Here is a 22617-nt window from a genome sequence, read left to right as displayed (position 1 = left end):
TTCAGGAACTAGCTTAGAATTTGATCTTTGCAACTGGTGGTGGAGCTGGAGTTCTTTCTCGAGTGTTAGGGAGGTGTATTACTGTCCTTTTCTGGTTTATATGACCAGAGTAATAAATTGACTACAGAGACTTTTCATTTTAGGAGATAATTTTCAGTGATGCTGGTTACTGGTATGAGCTCTAGAATCAAAAATATAAAGTGGTCTCTCTGCTCAGACATTTCTGACTGTTTGAGACCCCATGAAGTGTAGCCTGGCAGGCTGCTGTGTCCATGGGATTTCCCAGGCAAGAATACTGGAGTGGGTTTCCATTTCCTAATCCTGGGGATCTTCTGACTCAGGGATAAAACACCCATCCCTTGCATCTTCATTGGCAGGAGGATTGTTACCACTGAGCCACCTGGGAAGCCTCTTTGGTCTGATACTAGTTTTTTATTTGAATTAAAGCGGTGAGAGTTTTGGTTGGTAGTTTTCCAGTCAATGAGACTTGGTGTGGATAATGCTGAATTATGGATTGCTGACAGGTGCAGTGGAAAGTGGTGTATAATAGTGGGAAAATATCTTAAGAGATCAGAGAATCTGAAGACAGTTCAGGGCTAATTTTAGCTTTTGTGCATCAAGGTTGACTGTCAGTGCTACACTAAGCCTAGATGATTATGTGGGGCAGGGGAACAAGGAGCAGTTAGCATCAAGTAATGAGGCCTGGTTATTTGTGGGAATGTTGTTGGTAGAATTCCTGCCTGCAGTAGTAGATATAATGGTCATCTGAGTTAAATTCACCCATTCCAGTCCATTTTAGTTCACTGATTCCTAGAATGTTCATGTTCACTCTTGTCATCTCCTGTTTGACCACTTCCAATTTGCCTTGATTCATGGACATAACATTCCCGGTTCCTATGCAATATTGCTCATTACAGCATCGGACCTTGCTTCTATCACCAGACCCATCCACAACTAGGTGTTGTTTTTTCTTTGGCTCCATCCCTTCATTCTTTCTGGACTTATTTCTCCACTGATCTCCACTAGCCTATTGGGCACCTACCGACCTGGGGAGTTCCTCTTTCAGTATCCTATCATTTTGCCTTTTCATACTGTTCATGGGGTTCTCAAGGCAAGAGTACTGAAGTGGTTTGCCATTCCCTTCTCCAGTGGACCACATTCTGTCAGACCTCTCCACCATGACCCGCATGTCTTTGGTGGCCACACAGGGCATGGCTTAGTTTCATTGAGTTAGACCAGGCTGTGGAATCCCTTAGAAGAAATGGAGTAGCCATCATAGTCTGCAAAAGAGTCCAAAATGCAGTACTTGGATGCAATCTCAAAAACGACAGAATGATCTCTGTTCATTTCCAAGGTAAACCATTCAATGTCACGGTGATCCAAGCCTATTACCCCAACCAGTAACGCTGAAGAAGCTGAAGTCGAACGGTTCTATGAAGACCTACAAGACCTTTTAGAACGAAAACCCCAAAAAAGATGTCCTTTTCATTATAGGGGAATGGAATGCAAAAGTAGGAAGCCAAGAAACACCTGGAGTAACAGGCAAATTTGGCCTTGGAATATGGAATGAAGGAGGGCAAAGGCTAATAAAGTTTAAACAAGAAAACGCACTGGTCATAGCAAACAACAACACAAGAGAAGACTCTACACATGGGCGTCACCAGATAGTCAACACCGAAATCAGATTGATTATATTCTTTGCAGCCAAAGATGCAGAAGCTCTATACAGTCAGCAAAAACAAAAGCAGGAGCAGACTGCGGCTCAGATCATGTACTCCTTATTGCCAAATTCAGACTTGAAGAAAGTAGGGAAAACCACTAGACCATTCACGTATGACCTAAATCTAATGCCTTATGATTATACAGTGGAAGTGAGAAATAGATTTAAGGGACTAGATCTGTTACATAGAGTGCCTGATGAACTATGGATGGAGGTTCATGACACTGTACAGGAGACAGGGATCAAGACCATCCCCATGGAAAGAAATGCAAAAAAGCAAAATGGCTGTCTGGGGAGGCCTTACAAATAGCTGTGAAAAGAAAAGAAGTGAAAAAGAAAGGAGAAAAGGAAAGATATAAGCATCAATGCAGAGTTCCAAAGACTAGCAAGAAGAGATAAGAAAGCCTTCCTCAGTGATCAATGCAAAGAAATAGAGGAAAACAACAGAATGGGAAAGACTAGAGATCTCTTCAAGAAAATTAGAGATACCAAGGGATCATTTTATGCAAAATGGGCTCGATAAAGGACAGAAATGGTATGGACCTAACAAAAGCAGAAGATATTAAGAAGAGGTGGCAAGAAAACACGGAAGAACTGTACAAAAAGGATCTTCATGACCAAGATAATCACGATGGTGTGATCACTGACCTAGAGCCAGACATCCTGGAATGTGAAGTCAAGTGGGCCTTAGAAAGTATCACTATGAACAAAGCTAGTAGAGGTGATGGAATTCCAGTTGAGCTATTTCAAATCCTGAAAGATGATGCTGTGAAAGTGCTGCACTCAATATGCCAGCAAATTTGGAAAACTCAGCAGTGGCCACAGGACTGGAAAAGGTCAGTTTTCATTCCAATCCCAAAGAAAGGCACTACCAAAGAATGCTCAAACTACTGCACAATTGCACTCATCTCACATGCTAGCAAAGTAATGCTCAAAATTCTCCAAGCCAGGCTTCAGTAATACGTGAACCGTGAACTTCAGATATTCAAGCTGGTTTTAGAAAAGTCAGAGGAACCAGAGATCAAATTGCCAACATCAGCTGGATCATGGAAAAGGCAAGAGAGTTCCAGAAAAACATCTATTTCTGCTTTATTGACTATGCCAAAGCCTTTGACTGTGTGACTCATAATCACCTGTGGAAAATTCTGAGAGATGGGAATACCAGACCACCTGACCTGCCTCTTGAGAAACCTATATGCAGGTCAGGAAGCAACACTCAGAACTCGACATAAAGCAACAGACTGATTCCAAATAGGAAAAGGAGTCCGTCAAGGCTGTATATTGTCACCCTGCTTATTTAACTTATATGCAGAGTAACACTGCATATAAGAGAAACACTGGCTGGAAGAAGCACAAGCTATAATCAAGATTGCCAGGAGAAATATCAATAACCTCAGATATGCAGATAACACCATCCTTATGGCAGAAAGTGAAGAGGAGCTAAAAAGCCTCTTGATGAAAGTGAAAGAGGAGAGTGAAAAAGTTGGCTTAAAGCTCAACATTCAGAAAACGAAGATCATGGCATCCAGTCCCATCACTTCATGGGAAATAGATGGGTAAACAGTGGAAACAGTGTCAGACTTTCTTTTTTTGGGCTCCAAAATCACTGCAGATGGTGACTGCAGCCATGAAATTAAAAGACCCTTACTCCTTGGAAGGAAAGTTATGTCCAACCTAGATAGCATATTCAAAAGTAGAGACATTACTTTGCCAACAAATATCCGTCTAGTCAAGGTTATGGTTTTTCCTGTGGTCACATATGGATGTGAGAGTTGGACTGTAAAGAAGGCTGAGCGCTGAAGAACTGATGCTTTTGAACTGTGATGTTGGAGAAGATTCTTGAGAGTCCCTTGGGCTGCAAGGAGATCCACCATTCCATGCTAAAGGAGATGAGTCCTGATGTGTTCTTTGGAAGGAATGATGCTAAAGCTGAAACTCCAGTACTTTGGCCACCTGATGCAGAGTTGACTCATTGGAAAAGACTCTGATGCTGGGAGGGATTGGGGGCAGGAGGAGAAGGGGACGACAGAGGATGAGATGGCTGGATGGCATCACCGACTCAATGGATGTGAGTTTGAGTGAACTCCAGGAGTTGGTGATGGACAAGGAGGTCTGGCATGCTTCAATTCATGGGATTGCAAAGAGTCCGACACGACTGAGTGACTGAACTGAACTGAACTGTTGGTAGAATATTGTCAGAGATAAAAGAAAAAAAATTGGTTGAAAATGCTCTTAGCTAACAGAACTTTGATAGCGTTGAGTAGAAGTGGGTTGTCTTCATTAATTAAAATTAATCGGAGAAGGGAGTTTGTCCTAGAATTGTGAAGCCAGTGACACGAGTGCTGTACACAGCTGCGTGGGATGTAGAGACAGGGTTATTAATAGGCTCAGGTCTTGGTGAGCAACATTTGGGCTGATTGGATAATAAGATCTTAAGAATTGAAGCCTGTGAGGATTGGTAATCCTGTTAATGGGAGACTTCATAATGAGGGCTGTAGTGGGGAAACACATTGCTTTCAGCGGTTTATCTACTCAGAGTGGGGGATACTGATTTTACTGTGGTTAGAGTGGCCAGAAGCTTTGGAATCTAAGGGGCTATGAAGGAGGCCCCCCTTCCTTAAAGAGCTGGGGTACCTTCCAGTTAGCTCACTCAGGGACCACAGATGGCATTGAGATTGGGGCCTTTCCTATGACTTCTTCACTGAGCTCAGTTGAGCCAAATCTCAAAGACCTTTAAAACTTTGTGATATCCCAGTTCCTGGCATGTTTTCCCAGGAGGGCCAGTTTCTTGGTCTCCATATTGAGTGTCCAGTGCCCTTGCATTTGCGGCTTGTGTGTTTTTGTGTGTTGCCCAGGCCCAGTGGTCTCTGCTGTTTAGCCCTGTTGCTCAACAGAGCACAGAAAAGTGGTGAAAGCATGTGGGAAAGTGGAGAGGAAGCTATCGGGGGTCTAGGAGAGTTGTGAGAGGAGGCAAGTTTTGGCCTCTGGATGAGCCCTATGAATGGTATATGCGTGTGTTGCAAGCATAGTGGTGTGACCCAGTGCAAGCTAGCTCCACTGCCTGTGAGAGAGGCCAGTGCTTCGGGAAGATGACTTCTTGAGGCAAACAATGGGACTTCATTTTGAAAACCAGCCGACCAAGAAGATGGTCAACTAATATCTCAAAATAGCCTTCTTGTTGGTGTCTGGATGCCAGATTCTTTTATGAAACTAGAGAAAGAAGCAGTGAGGAAATAAAGTCAGAAGGGAGGAGTGAGAGGGAGAGGCAGTGAGCAAGTAAGGTAAAAAGGGCCATCGGTAAATGGCCATCAGTCTTGCAGTACATCTCAGGGACAGCCAGCCTTCTGTGTTCATCTCTTCTTTCCTGCCGCCATTCACAGTTTGGGAGGTCAGAGTATCTCCCTGTGAGCGCAACAAAGGCACTTTAGTTTTACAGTCAGGCCAAGAGGTAGAGTCCTCTGAGGCCAGCCATTATGGATGATTACAATAACTGCAGTAGTGAGAAGCAAGGCAAAGAAACCGTTCCAACTTGGAATCAGAATTGGCTCTTCCCTGCAACAGTTGTGGGATCACGTTGTGTGGAACTGTTGACAAGGGTGGTCTCAGTTTTGACTGGAGGACCTGGATGTGGGCTGATGGCTAATTGTGGGTTGCCTGGAAGGGTGGGCATGCCATAGTGTCTTAGCTCAGTTTCCCTGGGACACAGATGCTGTGACAGGTTTGCATGCTTTGGTTGATTGGGAAAGTCATGATCACACCTGAGAAGGAAGGAAGAAAGTGGAGTTGGGAAGAGGACTGTTACCCTGTGGTGTATTAGAATCAAGGCCTGAGCTGAGCCCACAGGGAGTGATGGATGCATTGGCCCTGGAGGTGGGATCCAGAAGGTTCCCCACAGCATTGACTCCAGGGAGTGGATTTTGTGATGTCTTTTGTAAGGGCAAGAATCATTATGCAACCTTTAAAATAATTGTTGGTAAAATCCCAGAGGGGCTTCCCTCATAGCTCAGTTGGTAAAGAATCCGCCTGCAATGCGGGAGACCTGGGTTCGATCCCAATACCAGACCATCTGACCTGTCCCTTGAGAAACCTTTACGCAGGTCAGGAAGTAACAGTTAGAACTGGACATGGAACAACAGACTGGTTCCAAATAGGAAAAGGAGTACGTCAAGGCTGTATATTGTCACCCTGCTTATTTAACTTATATGCAGAGTACATCATGAGAAACGCTGGCTGGAAGAAGCACAAGCTGGAATCAAGATTGCTGGGAGAAATATCAATAACCTCAGATATGCAGATGACACCACCCTTATGGTAGAAAGTGAAGAGGAGCTAAAGAGCCTCTTGATGAAAGTGAAAGAGGAGAGGGAAAAAGTTGACTTAAAGCTCAACATTCAGAAAACTAAGATCATGGCATTTGGTCCCATCACTTCATGGGAAATGGATGGGGAAACAGTGGAAATAGTGTCAGACTTTATTTTGGGGGGCTCCAAAATCACTGCAGATGATGATTGCAGCCATGAAATTAAAAGACGCTTACTCCTTGGAAGGAAAGTTATGACCAACCTAGATAGCATATTTAAAGTCAGAGACATTACCTTGCCAACAAAGATCTGTCTAGTCAAGTCTATGGTTTTTCCAGTGGTCATGTATGGATTGAGAGTTGGACTGTGAAGAAAGCTGAGTGCCGAAGAATTGATGCTTTTGAACTGTGGTGTTGGAGAAGACTCTTGAGAGTCCCTTGGACTGCAAGGAGATCCAACATGTCCATCCTAAAGGAGATCAGACCTGAGTGTTCATTGGAAGGACTGATGTTGAAGCTACATCTCCAGTACTTTGGCCATCTCATGCGAAGAGTTGACTCATTAGAAAAGACCCTAATGCTGGGAAGGATTGGGGGCAGAAGGAGAAGGGGACGACAGAGGATGAGATGGCTGGATGGCATCACCGACTCGATGGACATGGGTTTGGGTAAACTCCGGGAGTTGGTGATTGACAGGGAGGCCTTGCGTGCTGCTATTCATGGGGTCGCAAAGAGTCGAACACGACTGAGTGACTGAACTCAACTGAACTGAAAATCCCGGAGATGATTTTGTTGCTTACGTTTAGTATTTTCTTTTATTTTGAGTTGTAATGAAGAAGGTTTCTGGTGCATTGGAAGTAAAACAAAAGAGACCTTGGAGTGTATCTTTGTTAGATGTTGACGTCTCACTGAAGCATGTACATAGCGTACACATGTGCTTTTTATTATTAGAGTTTGGAGATGACAGTTTTTGGGCTGGCTGAGGTCACTGTGACTGATAAGAAGCTGTCTTGAAACCGGTTTGCTGCTTGGGCGCCTTCATGTGTATTATTCCATCGTAAATGCATGAGTTGTTAAACCTTGGAATCTTTCTGGGGATTGCGTAGCACGATGAATGGATTATTACTGCATGTGTGGATTGTGTGTTGAGCCAGATGAAATATCATAAGGGTCTTTCAACCTAGATGGAAAATGATGCTAAACTTTGATGGCACAGGGATTTCATTAGGGAGGGACCGTAAAATCTCAGGATGTAAGGAAGGATCGGGCTCCCCAGGTGGTGCTAGTGATAAAGAATCACCTGCCAATGCAGAGACATAAGAGACGCGGGTTTGATCCCTGAGTTGCGGGAAGGGCATGGCAACCTACTCCATGGGCAGAGGAGTCTGGTGGACTACAGTCCATAGAGTCGCAAAGAGTCAGACATGACTGAAGCGACTTAGCTCACAGGCACAGGGAAGGATTATTCATAGTCTCCGAGGACCATCAGCTCCATAGCAATCTGTAGCACAAAGGCTTATTCTGGAGATGATGCAGCTGCTATTTCTTGCTGCCAGTGCAGTGGGGTTCTCTCCATGTCTTTTCAAATCACGTGCATGTGCCACGTACTTACACAATACAGATAAACAGGAACTCTTGTGAATGGTTGGTGAGAATGTAAATAGTACATGGAAAACAGTACAGAGGTTCCACAAATACTACAAATAGAACATGCATAGGACCCCACAGTCTCACTTCTGATTATTATATCCAAAGGAAGCAGAATCAGTATATTTTAAAAGAATATTTGTTTATTTATTTGACTCCAGTGGGTCTTAGTTGTGGATCATGGGATCTTCATTGCATCACACAGGACGTTTCATCATGGCATGGGGGCTCTGAAGTATGCAGCCTCTGTCTTTGCAGTGCCTGGGCTTAGTTGCTCCGTCTCATGTGGGATCTTACGTCCCCTGTTATTTCTGAGGCTGCTATAGCTGAGGCTCCAGAAGCAAAAGCAGGGGTGTACCCTGCTTTTATGAAGGATTGAACACGAGTTCTCTTTGTTGCAAGGTAGATTCTTAACCTGGAATTCCTGTGACCACCAGGAATGTCCTGTGAAAAATCAGTGATTTGAACGAGTTACCTGCATTCGTATAACCAATATTTCTTTATTCACAAAAATCATTTGTTGTAGAAATAAACTAAATATCTGTTGACAAATAAGTCAATTATAGAAACGTGTGTGTGACAGCCTTCCCAGGTAGTACTATTGGTAAAGAACCACCTGCCACTACAGGAGACATAAGAGACGAAGGTTTGAACCCTGGGTTTGGAAGATGCCCTGAAGGGGGGCATGCCAATCCACTCCAGTATTCTTGCCTGGAGAATCCCATGGACAGAGGACCCTGGTGGGCTAAGGTCCATAGCGTCACAAAAAGTAGGACACGACTGAAGTGTCTGAGCACACAGCACATGATACAGACTGGGACCTGAGGCCCTTTACTGAAGGGCTTGCTCCTGGACAAATGTCTCCTTGGGCAACAGAACACAAAGACACTGTAAGGGACCAAAGAAACTGTAATCACGCACATGTACAGTCAGGGCAATTCTGAACAATAAGAAATTAAAACGCCACAGACCAGCTGCTATTTCTGAGGCTCCAGAAGCAAAAGCAGGGCTGTGCCCATGATCTCTGCCCACAACAGCCCCAAAGGGAGTGGAGGGGAGGGGCAGATCACCTCAGCTTCCGTCCTGCCCAACCCACCAGTCTCCCCCTACCCTCACCCCATTTAGGGGACCAGCCTACCTCCCTCTCCCACCTGTTGGAAAACAGCAAGGGCAGCTACTTTTTCTTGCTCTTACTGTGGCAGGAGCCCCAATGAAGCCTTGTCTGAATTTGTCCTCTGGTCTGTTAATTATTTTTATTTATTAAAGACCCCAAGGTTCCAGGTAAGTTATGTACAAACACAGACACATATACATGTGTGTGTATATATATATATATATATATATATATATATATATATATGGACATATTATTCAGCCATAAAAATGTAGGTTTTTGTCACTTAAGACAACTGGAATGAATGTAGAGAACATTATTCTAAGTGAATTAAGACAGAGAAAAATACGTATGTGCTAGCTTACATGTGGAATATGAAGAAGTGACACTTAGTAGTACCAGACAGTAGGATGGTGGTTATCTGGAAATGGGACATGGTGAAGATATATGGGAGATCTTGGTCCAAAGGTAGAGACTTTCAGACATAAAATGACTATGTTCTGGGGAGCTCTATGCAGCTTGCTGACTATAGTTAATCCTACTTTGTTACTACAGCTTGAAATTTGCCGAGAGAGGAAATCTTGTGTTCTCACTGCACACACACACACACACACACACACACACACACACACACACAACATGGGAATTGAGAGTTGATGCGGGTTTTGAGTTGCTAAGTCATGTGCAACTCTTTTGCAACCCAATGGACTGTGGCCCGCCAGGCTCCTCTCTCCATGGGTTTTCCCAGGCAAGAATACTGGTATGGTTGCCATTTCCTTCTCTAGGAGATCTTTTTGAGGCGGGGGGGGGGGGGGGGGGGGGGGGGGGGGGGGCGGGGGGGGGGATTGAGCCCAAAACTCCTGCACTGGCAGGCAAATTGTTTGCTACTCAGCCACCACAGAAGCCCATTTTGATTACTGGATTGTGATAAATATTTCATAGTGTGCATATGTCATATCATCACATTGTGCATATTTTATGTACATATACCCTTTTCGTTAGACAATTCAACCTCAATAAAATTGGAAAAGTGGGGAGTAAGTAGTCAGGGCTTGATTTCTTGAGTGGTGCTCATCCAGGCTGTAAATTATGGCAGTGAGGCATTTTGAAAATACCTTTGTACCCTGATTAGAGATTTCCCTTCAGAAAATCTGAGTGGGGCTGATTCCCAGTGATATTTAAGGGGCCCCAGTGCATCTAGCCTTGAACATCAGGACTTTTGAGTCCTTCACTCCTGAAGACTGAGGTGCTCCACTCTGCATGAGGATGGACTAGGACCTGGTGTATGACCTCAAGGGAATTATTGGGTCAGTTGAGGTCCCCAGTGCTGCTGTTTATGTGTGACCTCATCTGGAAGGAAGTATGGTTGAAGAAAGTGTGTAAAAACTCCTTGTTTTTCTCAGTGTGGGTGTTTACCGTCCTGAGTCCTTCCTGTGATAGTGGGCAGTAGAGGACTGTCTGTTTCACATGGTGAGGTCTTCCCTGTGTGTGTGGTTGGGGCACAGGAAGGTAATGTGTTAATTGTAAACATTAAACAACATTTTTTCAACTTGCATGACAGACCTCTAAAGACTGATGATACCTGAGGGAAAAGCTCAAAAGATGAGGAAGAAGAAAGAAAAGTCAGGGATGGCTTTTTCTCAGGTAAAGTCACATTATGAATTTATTTTCACTTATTGAAATGCCCTTCTCTGTGCTAACTAATCATTCTGACGCTGAAGTATCCTACCTGACACCTTTCTATTCACATTCACCTGGGACCTTCTCTTAGTGCTTGTCATCTCCTCTTAGATCCCGTCTCCCCATGAAGCAGTGACCTGGACCTTGTGAGGAGGCTCCCCTGGGCACCGTCCTAGGCATGACTTCACACCCATGGGTTGGGGCTTGGTCTCAGTGCTGTTGGGCAGCAGGGATTGCTGAGGGCCCATCTGGATGCACTGTCTGCACTCTGTCAACCAGGGTAAAGAAACTGTATCTGGAAGTCAATTATTAACATGCCCAGTACCTGAAAAATCTGGAAAAGCAACTAAATGGGAAATCAGTTCTGACTTTTTATAGTACATTTAAAACTATATGAGGACCTCCTCCAATTTCTTAATGTTTGGGAATGGAATAGAAAGTTCAGAAAGAGATCTCAGGACTAGATGGTGTTTCATATCATTGTCTGTTTTATCTTTTTTCTTATTTTTCAGTTTTTTTCCTTCTTTTTTAAATTCTTTCCATTGTCTATTTAAACCATGAAATCAAGTTCACTAATATTTTTTATCTTTTCTTCTTGGTTGCAAGTTGCATCTTTCAGGATATCGGTTCCTGAGGAGGAATTGAACCTAAAACTCCTGCTGTGGAAATGAAGGGTCTTAACCACTGGACCACCAGGGAAGTCCCAACTTTATTAATTTTGATTCATTGTTTATTTTGGAAACCATATTTAATGTAGGAAATTAGAGACCAAGAATTTGCTCCAAATAGCTTTCCATGGATTTATCAGAATATTATTTCTACTGAAATGATCCTTACCTCTTTTTCCTCTTCTCCTTTTGTGTGAAAATAAAAACTCTGCTCAGGGCCTATTGGTGAAATGTATTTTCATTTCAGGGACAGTTGACCTTCAAGGATGTGGCCATCAAATTAACTCCTGAGGAATGGGAATGCCTGAACCCTGTTCAGAGGGCCTTGTACAGGGATGTGATGTTGGAGACCCTCATAAATGTGCTCTCTGTGGGTAAGGATAACTTGCCTCTGAAGTTTGGAATCTGCCCTGGGGGTGTGTCTCTGCATTTTCTCTCTGTGCCTCTTGGTAGCCCGTTTTTTGCGACTGAGGTCAAAGCCCTGTTGACTCAGACATGAAAAGCTTCATGATTGGCATTAGGAATTTAAACTTGTCCTTTCTTCAGTGATCTGCCCACTACATGATACACAAGGAGTTTTTCCAGAGCTTAAGTATTTATAAAGCTGATTTCAACCTTTTGAAATATCCAATTTCCTATTTTCTACCCCTATGGTCTTGGTTTAGTAGTTCTGTAAAAGTAATAGATATTTTCATATTGTACTATTCCTTATGCATTCAGAAGGAGGCAGAGAATGAATGAATTTGTGAAGTATTTTTCTTTCCATTTTTAATGCTTTAATCAATATTCACACCTTGGAATTCATCAGAGAGTTGATGCTGGAAAGAAACCCTATAAATGTGATGTATGTTGCAAGGCCTTTAGTCCAAATGCCAAGCTTTTAAGTTCATCAGAGAATTCATACTGGAGAGAAACCATATAAATGTGATATATGTGGCAAGTCCTGTAGTCAGACTGCAAGCCTTCTAGTTCATCGGAGAATTCATACTGGAGAGAAACCATATAAATGTGATGTTTGTGGCCAGTGCTTTACTCAAAATGCAAGTGTTGGAATTCTTCAGAGAATTCATACTAGAGAGAAAACTTACAAATGTAATGAGTGTGACCAAGATTTCAATGCACATTCAGCTCTAACCAAGCATCAAGCAGTTCCTACAGGAAAGAAATCATATAAATATAATTTATGTGGCAAAGCCTTCTGTTACAGGTTTTATATTACGGTTTGTTGGAGAATTCATACTGGAGAGAAACCATATAAATGTGATGTGTGTGGTCAGTGCTTTACTCAAAATGCACACCTTGGAATTCATCTGAGAATTCATGCTGGAGAAAAACCATATAAATGTGATGTATGTGGCAAAGCCTTTAGTCAAAATGCACACCTTACAGTACATAAGAGAATCATACTGGAGAGAAACCATATAAATGTGATATTTGTGGCTGGTGCTTAACTCAAAATGCAAACCTTGGAAGTCATCAGAGAATTAATACTGGAGAGAAACCTTACAAATGTAACATATGTGACAAAGCCTTTAGTTAGATTTCTGGCCTTATCATTTATCAGAGAACTCATACTAGAGAGAAATCATACAAATATAATTAGTGTGGCAAAGCTTTCATTGCACGTTCATCCATAACTGACCATTAGGCAAAACCATATAAATGTAATTTATATGTGAAAGCCTTCAGTCACAGGAATCATTTTGCAGATAATCAGTGAATCCATATGCAGTAAAGTATATCATCTTTTTGCCCTTCAGAAAAGTCAAACTGTAGGAAAACTGCACAAATAATGGTGGGTGTGGCAAAGCTTTGAATTCTGAGTTCAGAACTAACCATCAGTAATGAATTCTGAGATCTTACCCATGTAGTGATTGTGCCAAGTGTTTTAGAAGGCATTCAAACCTTACAAATCATGAAAAAAAAAAATCATACTGAAAAGAAGCCATACATTTAGAGTGCAGTAAATCTTAAGGGGACCATAAGGTAACCTGTACATGAGAGGAAGGATGTAAATGTAATATATGTGACCAGTGCTTCAATACAAGTCTCATTAGTCACCTCATCAGGGAATTCATAATGCAGAGAAAGCAAATATAATGAGTGGGGCAAATGCATCAGGTAGCATTCAGGCCCAAAAAGACATCAGGTGATCCATATGCAAGAGACCTTACAAATGTATTCATTGTGGTGAGGCTTTTCTCAGGTGTTTCCACTTAGGCTTCATGAGAAAATTGATAGTATAATACATAGAAGCTATGTTGATGTAATGAGTGTGTCAAGGCTTTTAGACAACAGTCTGAATTTAAGATTCATTAAGAAGTCATTCTGAAGGAAAAGCTTACAAGTGATAATGAGTGTGTAAAACCTTTACTCAGGGCTCATATCTCACCAATCATCAGATGATCCATACTAGGGAGATCCTTATAAGTGTATATAATGTGGCAAGGCTTTTAGGTGCTGCCTTAAACTCAGGATTCATCAAATACTTTATACTTAGAAATGCAATGACTATGGCAGTTTTTAAAATTACTACTCACTCTCTCACTCTCTGGAGACAAGACACAAAAATACGTTTGTAGGAAGGAATTATCTGAAACAGCAAAGTTTGGGGACAGTACTAGAGCGATACAGATGCAATTGGAGTGGAAAAAGTTTCACCTTGAGTTGAAGTATTATGCAATAAGAGTCCATATTGAAGAGAAGTCATGGAACTGTGTTGGCAAGGGCTTTCTCAAGACTTCAGAGTATATTAGACTTAAAAATATATGTCTTTAAAAGAAACCACACAAAAGTTGTGCATGCTATTTCCTCTAAAATCAGGAACAAGACAAGGGTGCCCACTCTCACCACTACTATTCAACATAGTTTTGGAAGTCCTAGCCACGCAGTCAAAGAAAAAGAAATAAAATGTATCCAGATTGGAAAAGAAGTAAAATTCTTACTGTTTGCAGATGACACGATCCTCTACATAGAAAACCCTAAAGATACCACCAGAAAATTACTCAGTTCAGTTCAGTTCAATTCAGTCTCTCAGTTCGTGTCTGACTCTTTGCGACCCCATGAATTGCAGCACGCCAGGCCTCCCTGTCCATCACCAACCCCCGGAGTTCACTCAGACTCACATCCAACGAGTCGGTGATGCCATCCAGCCATCTCATCCTCTGTCGTCCCCTTCTCCTCCTGCCCCCGATCCCTCCCAGCATCAGAGTCTTTTCCAATGAGTCAACTCTTCGCATCAGGTGGCCAAAGTACTGGAGTTTCAGCTTTAGCATCATTCCTTCCGAAGACCACATTAGGACTGATCTCCTTCAGAATGGACTGGTTGGATCTCCTTGCAGTCCAAGGGACTCTCAAGAGTCTTCTCCAACATCACAGTTCAAAAGCATCAATTCTTCAGCGCTCAGCTTTCTTCACAGTCCAACTCTCACATCCATACGTGACCACTGGAAAAACCATAGCCTTAACTAGACGGACCTTTGTTGGCAAAGTAATGTCTCTGCTTTTTAATATGCTATCTAGGTTGGTGTTAACTTTTCTTCCAAGAAGTAATTGTCTTTTAATTTCTTAGCTGCACTCACCATCTGCAGTGATTTTGGAGCCCCCAAAAATAAAGTCTGACACTGTTTCCCCATGCATTTCCCATGAAGTGATGGGACCAGATGCCATGATCTTCGTTTTCTGAATGTTGAGCTTTAAGTCAACTTTTTCACTCTTTTCTTTCATATTCATCAAGAGGCTTTTTAGTTCCTCTTCACTTTCTGCCATAAGGGTGGTGTCATCTGCATATCTGAGGTTTTTGATGTTTCTACTGGCAATCTTGATTATACCTTGTGCTTCTTCCAGCCAGCGTTTCTCATGATGTATTCTGCATAGAAGTTAAATAAGCAGGGTGACAATATATAGCCTTGACTGACTCCTTTTTCTATTTGGAACCAGTCTGTTGTTCCATGTCCAGTTCTTTTTTTTTTTTTTTTTTTTTGATAAAAACCATACATCCTTTTTATTGTTAAGTCATAAAGAGGTATCAAAATTAAAAGCAAAATTACAGGGTAAGACTTAACGTAACTACTAGGAGGGTCAAAGGAAGTGAAAATGGGACTATGTGCAGGGCAATATGAATTAATGAACATGGGAAGGACAAGGATGGGGAGGACAGTGAGCATGTGCTGAAGATACTAGGGGAGAGGATCTGGTGAAAATTTTGATCTTAGACAAGCGCCTAGGTAAAGAAATAATGGGACAAGATTTCTAAACCCTGCTATGTGTTTAAGAGTCATCCTCGCCATTGGCGCTGTCTCTGTCATCCTCTCCTTCCTCAGCCTCTTTTTCATCATCCTTGATCAACTCCAGCTGGTCATCCCCCTGATCTTCATTATCATCATCCAGTAGGTCCCCCTCCTCAGCAGAGTCACCTGCACCCCCCTCAGACTCCATCTTCACATTAGTCTCATCTTTCTTCAGGGAGCTGCTGCTCTGCTCCTCTTCTGACTTATCATTCTTCATCTCTACTCCTTGTTTGCTCTGTTCCTTTTCAATTTTTTCCAGGCTTTCCAGTAAAGAATCCACTTTTTGTTTTATCTGGGTTAACTCCTTCTTAATGGTCTGAAGGTCATCGCCTTTCAACTTTCCAGACTTATAAGAAGATCCCCGCTGTCCACTCTTAGAATTGAAGCCACTTTTGCCCCTTCATGAGGTGTTTCCTGATACACGCTGGCGTTTTGAGGGCACTACAGCCCAAGCAATAGGAGGAGGAGGAGGAACACGTGCTGGGTAACTGTACATCCTGTCGTAATAATCTCGTTGAAAGTCATACTCCAAGTCAAAAGATGAGCCGTACATCTCCGCTGCAGATCGTTTCACACCTGCTTTTCCTCGGTTCACTTTTGGCTCTGCAGCCAGATTAATATCTAAAACCTGGCCAGCAATCATTCTGCCATCCTCTCCTGCCAGCCCGGGCATTTCTCTCATTAACATACTGAACGAAGGCAAAGCCCTTATGAACAGAGCAACCCCCGATTTTGCCGTATTTTGAGAAGATTGCCTCCACGTCAGATTTCTTGACCACAAGGGTATTGAGATTCCCAATGAATACATGAGAGTTCATGGAGTGAGGATCCGTCTTGTTGGTAACATTGCTGGCCATTGTCTTTGATGATACGGTGCCTCACAAAGCTGAAAAATGTAGCTGAAGATCAAAAAAATCTCACTGTAAATTTGCCGTAGTGCACACCAAGTTGCATCATTATGTTTAAAATATCTTTATAAAATCAATTTTGGAATGGGAATGTGTGTGTTCTGGAAGGGTGGGGAAGGGAGGTTAAAAATCAAAGCTGAGCTCCAGTGAGTAGGGATGGGGTTCGCCTTGCTGCCCTCAAGCAAGTTCCACTAACATATATTTCAAGTGATTTGTAACCAGGAGGGGGAAGGGAGAAGAGATTCGATTCTGAATCTCCTACCCCTGGGTTCTACGTGGAGAAGCCGATTGCTGCTTGAGGTCGGCAACTCGGTCGCAATTGCTCAGTCTTCGCCTCTTCACAAAAATCCATGTCCAGTTCTAAGTGTTGCTTCCTGACCTGCATATAGGTTTCTCAAGAGGCAGGTCAGGTGGTCTGGTATGCCCATCTCTCAGAATTTTCCACAGTTTATTGTGATCCACACAGTCAAAGGCTTTGGCATAGTCAATAAAGCAGAAATAGATGTTTTTCTGGAACTCTCTTGCTTTTTCCATGATCCAGAGGATGTTGGCAATTTGATCTCTGGTTCCTCTGCCTTTTCTAAAACCAGCTTGTACATCCAGAAGTTCACGGTTCACATATTGCTGAAGCCTGGCTTCGAGAATTTTGAGCATTACTTTGCTAGCATGTGAGATGAGTGCAATTGTGTGGTAGTTTGAGCATTCTTTGGCATTGCCTTTCTTTGGGATTGGAATGAAAACTGACCTTTTTCAGTCCTGTGGCCACTGCTGAGTTTTCCAAATGTGCTGGCATATTGAGTGCAGCACTTTCACAGCATCGTCTTCCAGGATGTGAAATAGCTCAACTGGAATTTCATCACCTCCACTAGCTTTGTTTGTAGTGATGCTTTCTAAGGCCCACTTGACTTCACATTCCAGGATGTCTGGCTCTAGGTCAGTGATCACACCATCGTGATTATCTTAGTCTTGAAGATCTTTTTTGTACAGTTCTTTTGTGTATTCTTGCCACCTCTTCTTAATATCTTCTGCTTTTGTTAGGTCCATACCATTTCTGTCCTTTATTGAGCCCATCTTTTCATGAAATGTTCCCTTGGTATCTCTAATTTTCTTGAAGAGATCTCTAGTCTTTCCCATTCTGTTGTTTTCCTCTATTTCTTTGCATTGATCACTGAGGAAGGCTTTCTTATCTCTTCTTGCTATTCTTTGGAACTCTGCATTCAGATGCTTATATCTTTCCTTTTCTCCTTTGCTTACTAGAACTAATCAGTTAATATAGTAAAGTTGCAGGATATAAAATTAATACTCATAAATCCCTTGTATTCCTATATACTAACAATGAAAAACAGAAAGAGAAACTAAGGAAAAAATCCCATTCACCATTGAAAAGAATAAAGTACTTATGAATAGAGCGCCGAAGAATTGATGCCTTTGAACTGTAGTGTTGGAGAAGACTCTTGAGAGTCCCTTGGACTGCAAGGAGATCCAACGAGTCCATTCTGAAGGAAATCAGCCCTGGGATTTCTTTGGAAGGAATGATGCTAAAGCTGAAACTCCAGTACTTTGGGCACCTCATGTGAAGAGTTGACTCATTGGAAAAGACTCTGATGCTGGGAGGGATTGGGGGCAGGAGGAGAAGGGGACGACAGAGGATGAGATGGCTGGATGGCATCACTGACTCGATGAACGTGAGTCTGGGTGAACTCCAGGAGTTGGTGATGGACAGGGAGGCCTGGCGTGCTGCAATTCATGGGGTTGCAAAGATTCGGACACGACTGAGCGACTGAACTGAACTGAACTGAACTTATGAATAAATTCACCTAAAGAAACAAAAAGACTTTTGTATATAAAACTATAGAACACTAATGAAAGAAAGATGACAGAAATAGATGGAGCAATATACCATGTTCATGGATTGGAAGAATCAATATAGTGAAAATGAGTATTCTACGCAAAGCAATCTATAGATTCAATGCAATCCTGATCAAGCTACCAACAGTATTTTTCACAGAACTAGAACAAATAACATCAGAGAAACATAAAAAACCTCAAATAGCCAAAGCAACCTTCAGAAAGAAGAATGGAACTGGAGGGATCAACCTTCCTGATGTCAGACTGTACTGGAAAGCTACAGTCATCAAGACATTATGGCACTGGCACAAAGACAGAAATATAGATCATTGGAACAATATAGAAAGCCCAAAGATAAATCCACGCACCTATGAACACCTTATCTTTGACAAAGGAGGCAAAAATATACAATGGAGAAAAGACAATCTCTTTAACAAGTGGTGCTGGGAAAACTGGTCAACCACCTATAAACGAATGAAACACTTTCTAAAACCATACACAAAATAAACTCAAAATGGATTAAAGAGCTAAGTGTAAGAACAGAAACTATAAAACTCGTAGAGAAAAACATGGGCAGAACACTCTTTGACCTAAATCACAGCAAGATCCACTATGAGCCACCTCCCAGAGTAATGGAAATGAAAACAAAAAGAAACAGATGGGACCTAATTACACTTAAAAGCTTTTGCATAACGAAGGTAACTATAAGCAAGGTGAAAAGGCAGCCTCCAGAATGGGAGAAAATAATAGCAAACGAAACAACTGACAGTTAATCTCCAAAATATACAAGAAGTTCATGCAGCTCAGTTCCAGAAAACTAAACAACCCAGTTAAAAAGTGGGCTAAAGAACTAAACAGACATTTCTCCAAGGAAGACATACAGATTACTAACAAACACATGAAAAGATGCTCAGCATCACTCATTATCAGAGAAAGGCAAATCAAAACCACAATGAGGTACCAACTTTTTTACTCTCTTCTTTCACTTTCACCAAGAGGCTTTTTAGTTCCTCTTCACTTTCTGCCATAAGGGTGGTGTCACCTGCATATCTGAGGTTATCGATATTTCTCCTGGCAATCTTGATTCCAGCTTGTGCTTCTTCCAGCCAGCATTTCTCATGATGTACTCTGCATATAAGTTAAATAAGCAGAGTGACAATATACAGCCTTGACTTACTCCTTTTCCTATTTGGAACCAGTCTGTTTTTTTTTATGTCCAGTTCTAACTGTTGCTTCCTGACCTGCATATAGTTTTCTCAAGAGGCAGGTCAGGTAGTCTGGTATTCCCATCTGTTTCAGAATTTTCCATAGTTTATTTTGATCCGCACAGTCAAAAGCTTTGGCATAGTCAATAAATAGATGTTTTTCTTGAACTCTCTTCCTTTTCCCATGAGCCAGCAGATGTTGGCCATTTTATTTCTGGTTCCTCTGCCTTTTCTAAAACCAGCTTGAACTTCTGTGAGCCATCTTGGAAGCCCCAAATAACAAGGTAGTAAGGAAAATTGTTGAAAGAGATATACCAACTCACTGTCTTTATCCTCAGTGTAAAATACCCCATGTAACCCATGGCCAGTCTCTTCCTTGTCCCAAATTAGAGTTTAAAATTAAATGAGGCCTTTGTGTTGTTTTTTTTTTAACTCACAGATTTGTTTCCCTTTACATTTTTTCTGAATCTTAACAAGCTAAAATGAGTCTCTAAGTTTTAATATAAATATTCTTTGCTGATACTAGCAGCAAAGTAGGTAAATGAAAAAAAATCCATTTTAGGATGTCATTCATACCACCCTACCTGAGCCTGTGGGATACATAAAAGGTTTATAGTTGTGAAATCATTTTAAATTATTATTTCAATATTTGAACTTAAGTTTGTCTCAAAGACATGAAGTAGTTTTTTCTTGCTATTTTCAGTTCTTTCATTCATTTTTATATCCACATATAAATTCACAGTGAAGATCACTACAGTGTAATGACTTTCTTCATTCCTAATACATCAGATCAGATCAGTCGGTCAGTCATGTCTGACTCTTTTCGACCCCATGAATCGCAGCATGCCAGGCCTCCCTGTCCATCACCAACTCCCGGAGTTCACTGAGACTCACGTCCATCGAGTCAGTGATGCCATCCAGCCATCACAGCAATGCATATTCTTAATTTCACAGCCACCGTGCAGCTAGACAAGGCCATGAGAACTCTTTTGCCAAATAAGGTGTGAGTAATGCGTTACTCCTCTCCATGACTAAATCTTTATATCTTATAAATAAATCACCTAGATAATACTCTAGCAATCCAGTTGTTAGACTGATCTTTTATTCCCCGTGGCCTGGAATTCAATAGTTGTTTGGAGAAATAAAATTCTGCAAGCTGCTGCTTTTTGTTGTTCAGTTGGTAAGTTGTATCTAACTCTTTGTGACCCCATGGACTGCAGCACTCTAGGCTTCTCTGTCCTCCATTATCTCCCGGAGTTTGCTCAGATTCATGTCCATTGAGTGAGTGATGCTATCTAAGTGATGCTCTCTGTCTCCTTTCCTTTTTCCTTCAATCTTTTCTAGCATCAGTGTCTTTTCCAGTCAGTTAGCTCTTTGCATCAGGTGGCCAAAGTATTGGAGTTTCAGCTTCAGCATCAGTCTTTACAGTGAATATTCAAGATTGATTTCCTTTAGGATTGACTGGTTTGATCTTGCAGTCCAAGGGACTCTTCAAGCGTCTTCTCTAGCACAATTCAGAAGCATCAATTCTTTGGTGCTCAGCCTTCTTTATGGTACAATTCCCACATCTGTACATGACTACTGGAAAAACCATAGCTTTGACTACACATACCTTTGTCACAAAGTAATGTCTCTGCTTTTAAATCTGCTGTCTAGGTTTGGCATAGGCTGCAGTCACCATCTACAGTGACTTGGGAACCTCAGAAAATAAAATCTGCCACAGTTTCCACTTTGTACCCATCTATTTGCCGTGAATTGATGGGATCAGATGCCATGAACTTAGTTTTCTGAATGTTGAGTTTTAAGGCAGCTTTTTCACTCTCCTCTTTTTACCGTCATCATGAGGCTCTTTAGTTCCTCTTCGCTTTCTGCCATTAGGATGGCATCATCTGCATATCTGAGGTTGTTGATATTTCTCTCACAACTCTTGACTCGAGCTTTTGATTCATCCAGCCCAGCATTTCTCATGATGCATTCTGCATATAAGTTAAATAAGCCGAGTGACAACATACTCCTTTCCTAATTTTAAACCAGCTAGCTGTTCCATTTCTAGTTCTGTTGCTTCATCTGCATACAATTCCTCAGGAGACAGGTAAGGTGGTCTGGTACTCCCATCTCTAATAAATTCCCATAGTATGTTGAGATCCATACAGTCAAAGGCTTTAGAATAGTCAGTGAAGGAGTACTAGATGACACATTATTGAGCCATAAAAAAATGAAGATTTTTGCCACTTAGGATAACCTGGATGAATGTAAAGAACAATATGCTAAGTGAACTAAGGCAGAGAAAGACAGCTATTGTATGATTTCACTTACATGTAGAATCTACTAGAGTGAAAGTCAGTAACAGCCAATAGGATGGTGGTTTTCTGGATCTGGGAGTTGGGGAAGATGGGGAGATGTTAATGTATGAACTTTGAGTTGTAAAATGAGTAACTTCTGGGGCGCTATGTGCAGCATTCTAACTGTAGTAAATTCTTCTGTATTACTACATACTTTAAATTTGCCAGTAGTATAAATCTTGTGTTGTCACCATACAAAACATGGAAACTGGGAGTTGATGGATGTGTTGATGACTGGAATGTGATAAATATTTCACAGTGTATATGTCTGTCAAATGGTCAGATCATGCATGATAAATATACACATATCCATTTCATTAGTTCTATCTCAGTAAGGCTGGAAAAGAAGAAAGTATGAGGTGGGCTGGGTTTAGCACCTTTAGTGGTGTTCATCCCATGTTTCCCATGAGATCCATGAAGCATTTTGCGAAACCGTGTATGGTACCCCCTGCCATATCAGACATCCTCAAATACTTGTGTGGGTCCTAGTCCCCGGTATATTCACAGTGCAGCAAATCTGATCGGGATCCTCCATTGAGCACCAAGGCTCTTAGCCTCCATTTCTGGGACTGAGATCAGCCCCAGGGATGAGGAGGCCACTCTGTTCTGAGTTGGGATGGACCAGGGCCTGCTCTTGGCAACCCACTCCAGTACTCTTGCCTGGAAAATCCCATGGATGGAGGAGCCTGGAAGGCTGCAGTCCATGGGGTCTCTGAGGGTCGGACACGACTGAGTGACTTCACTTTCACTTTTCACTTTCATGCATTGGAGAAGGAAATGGCAACCCACTCCAGTGTTCTTGCCTGGGGAATCCCAGGGATGGGGAAGCCTGGTGGGCTGCCGTCTATGGGGTTGCACAGAGTCGGACACAACTGAAGTGACTTAGCAGCAGCAGC

General features: G+C 42.1%; 1 protein-coding gene and 2 pseudogenes across 2 annotated transcripts in view; 2 read left to right on the top strand and 1 right to left on the bottom strand.

Moving 5' to 3' along the window:
• The window catches only part of LOC123327520 (zinc finger protein 665), a 392317-nt gene that overhangs the window by 314500 nt on the left and 55200 nt on the right, over positions 1-22617 (top strand). The gene's annotated exons all lie outside the window — the stretch shown is intronic.
• LOC123465140 overlaps positions 11371-22617 on the top strand; it is a 35475-nt pseudogene continuing 24228 nt past the window's right edge.
• On the bottom strand, positions 15114-16695 carry LOC102408709 (annotated as a pseudogene).

Source organism: Bubalus bubalis, chromosome 18 (genome assembly GCF_019923935.1).
Source record: "Bubalus bubalis isolate 160015118507 breed Murrah chromosome 18, NDDB_SH_1, whole genome shotgun sequence".
Taxonomy (NCBI): domain Eukaryota; kingdom Metazoa; phylum Chordata; class Mammalia; order Artiodactyla; family Bovidae; genus Bubalus; species Bubalus bubalis.
The sequence above is the reverse complement of the archived record's forward strand: the minus strand, read 5'-3'. Positions and strand labels throughout refer to the sequence as shown.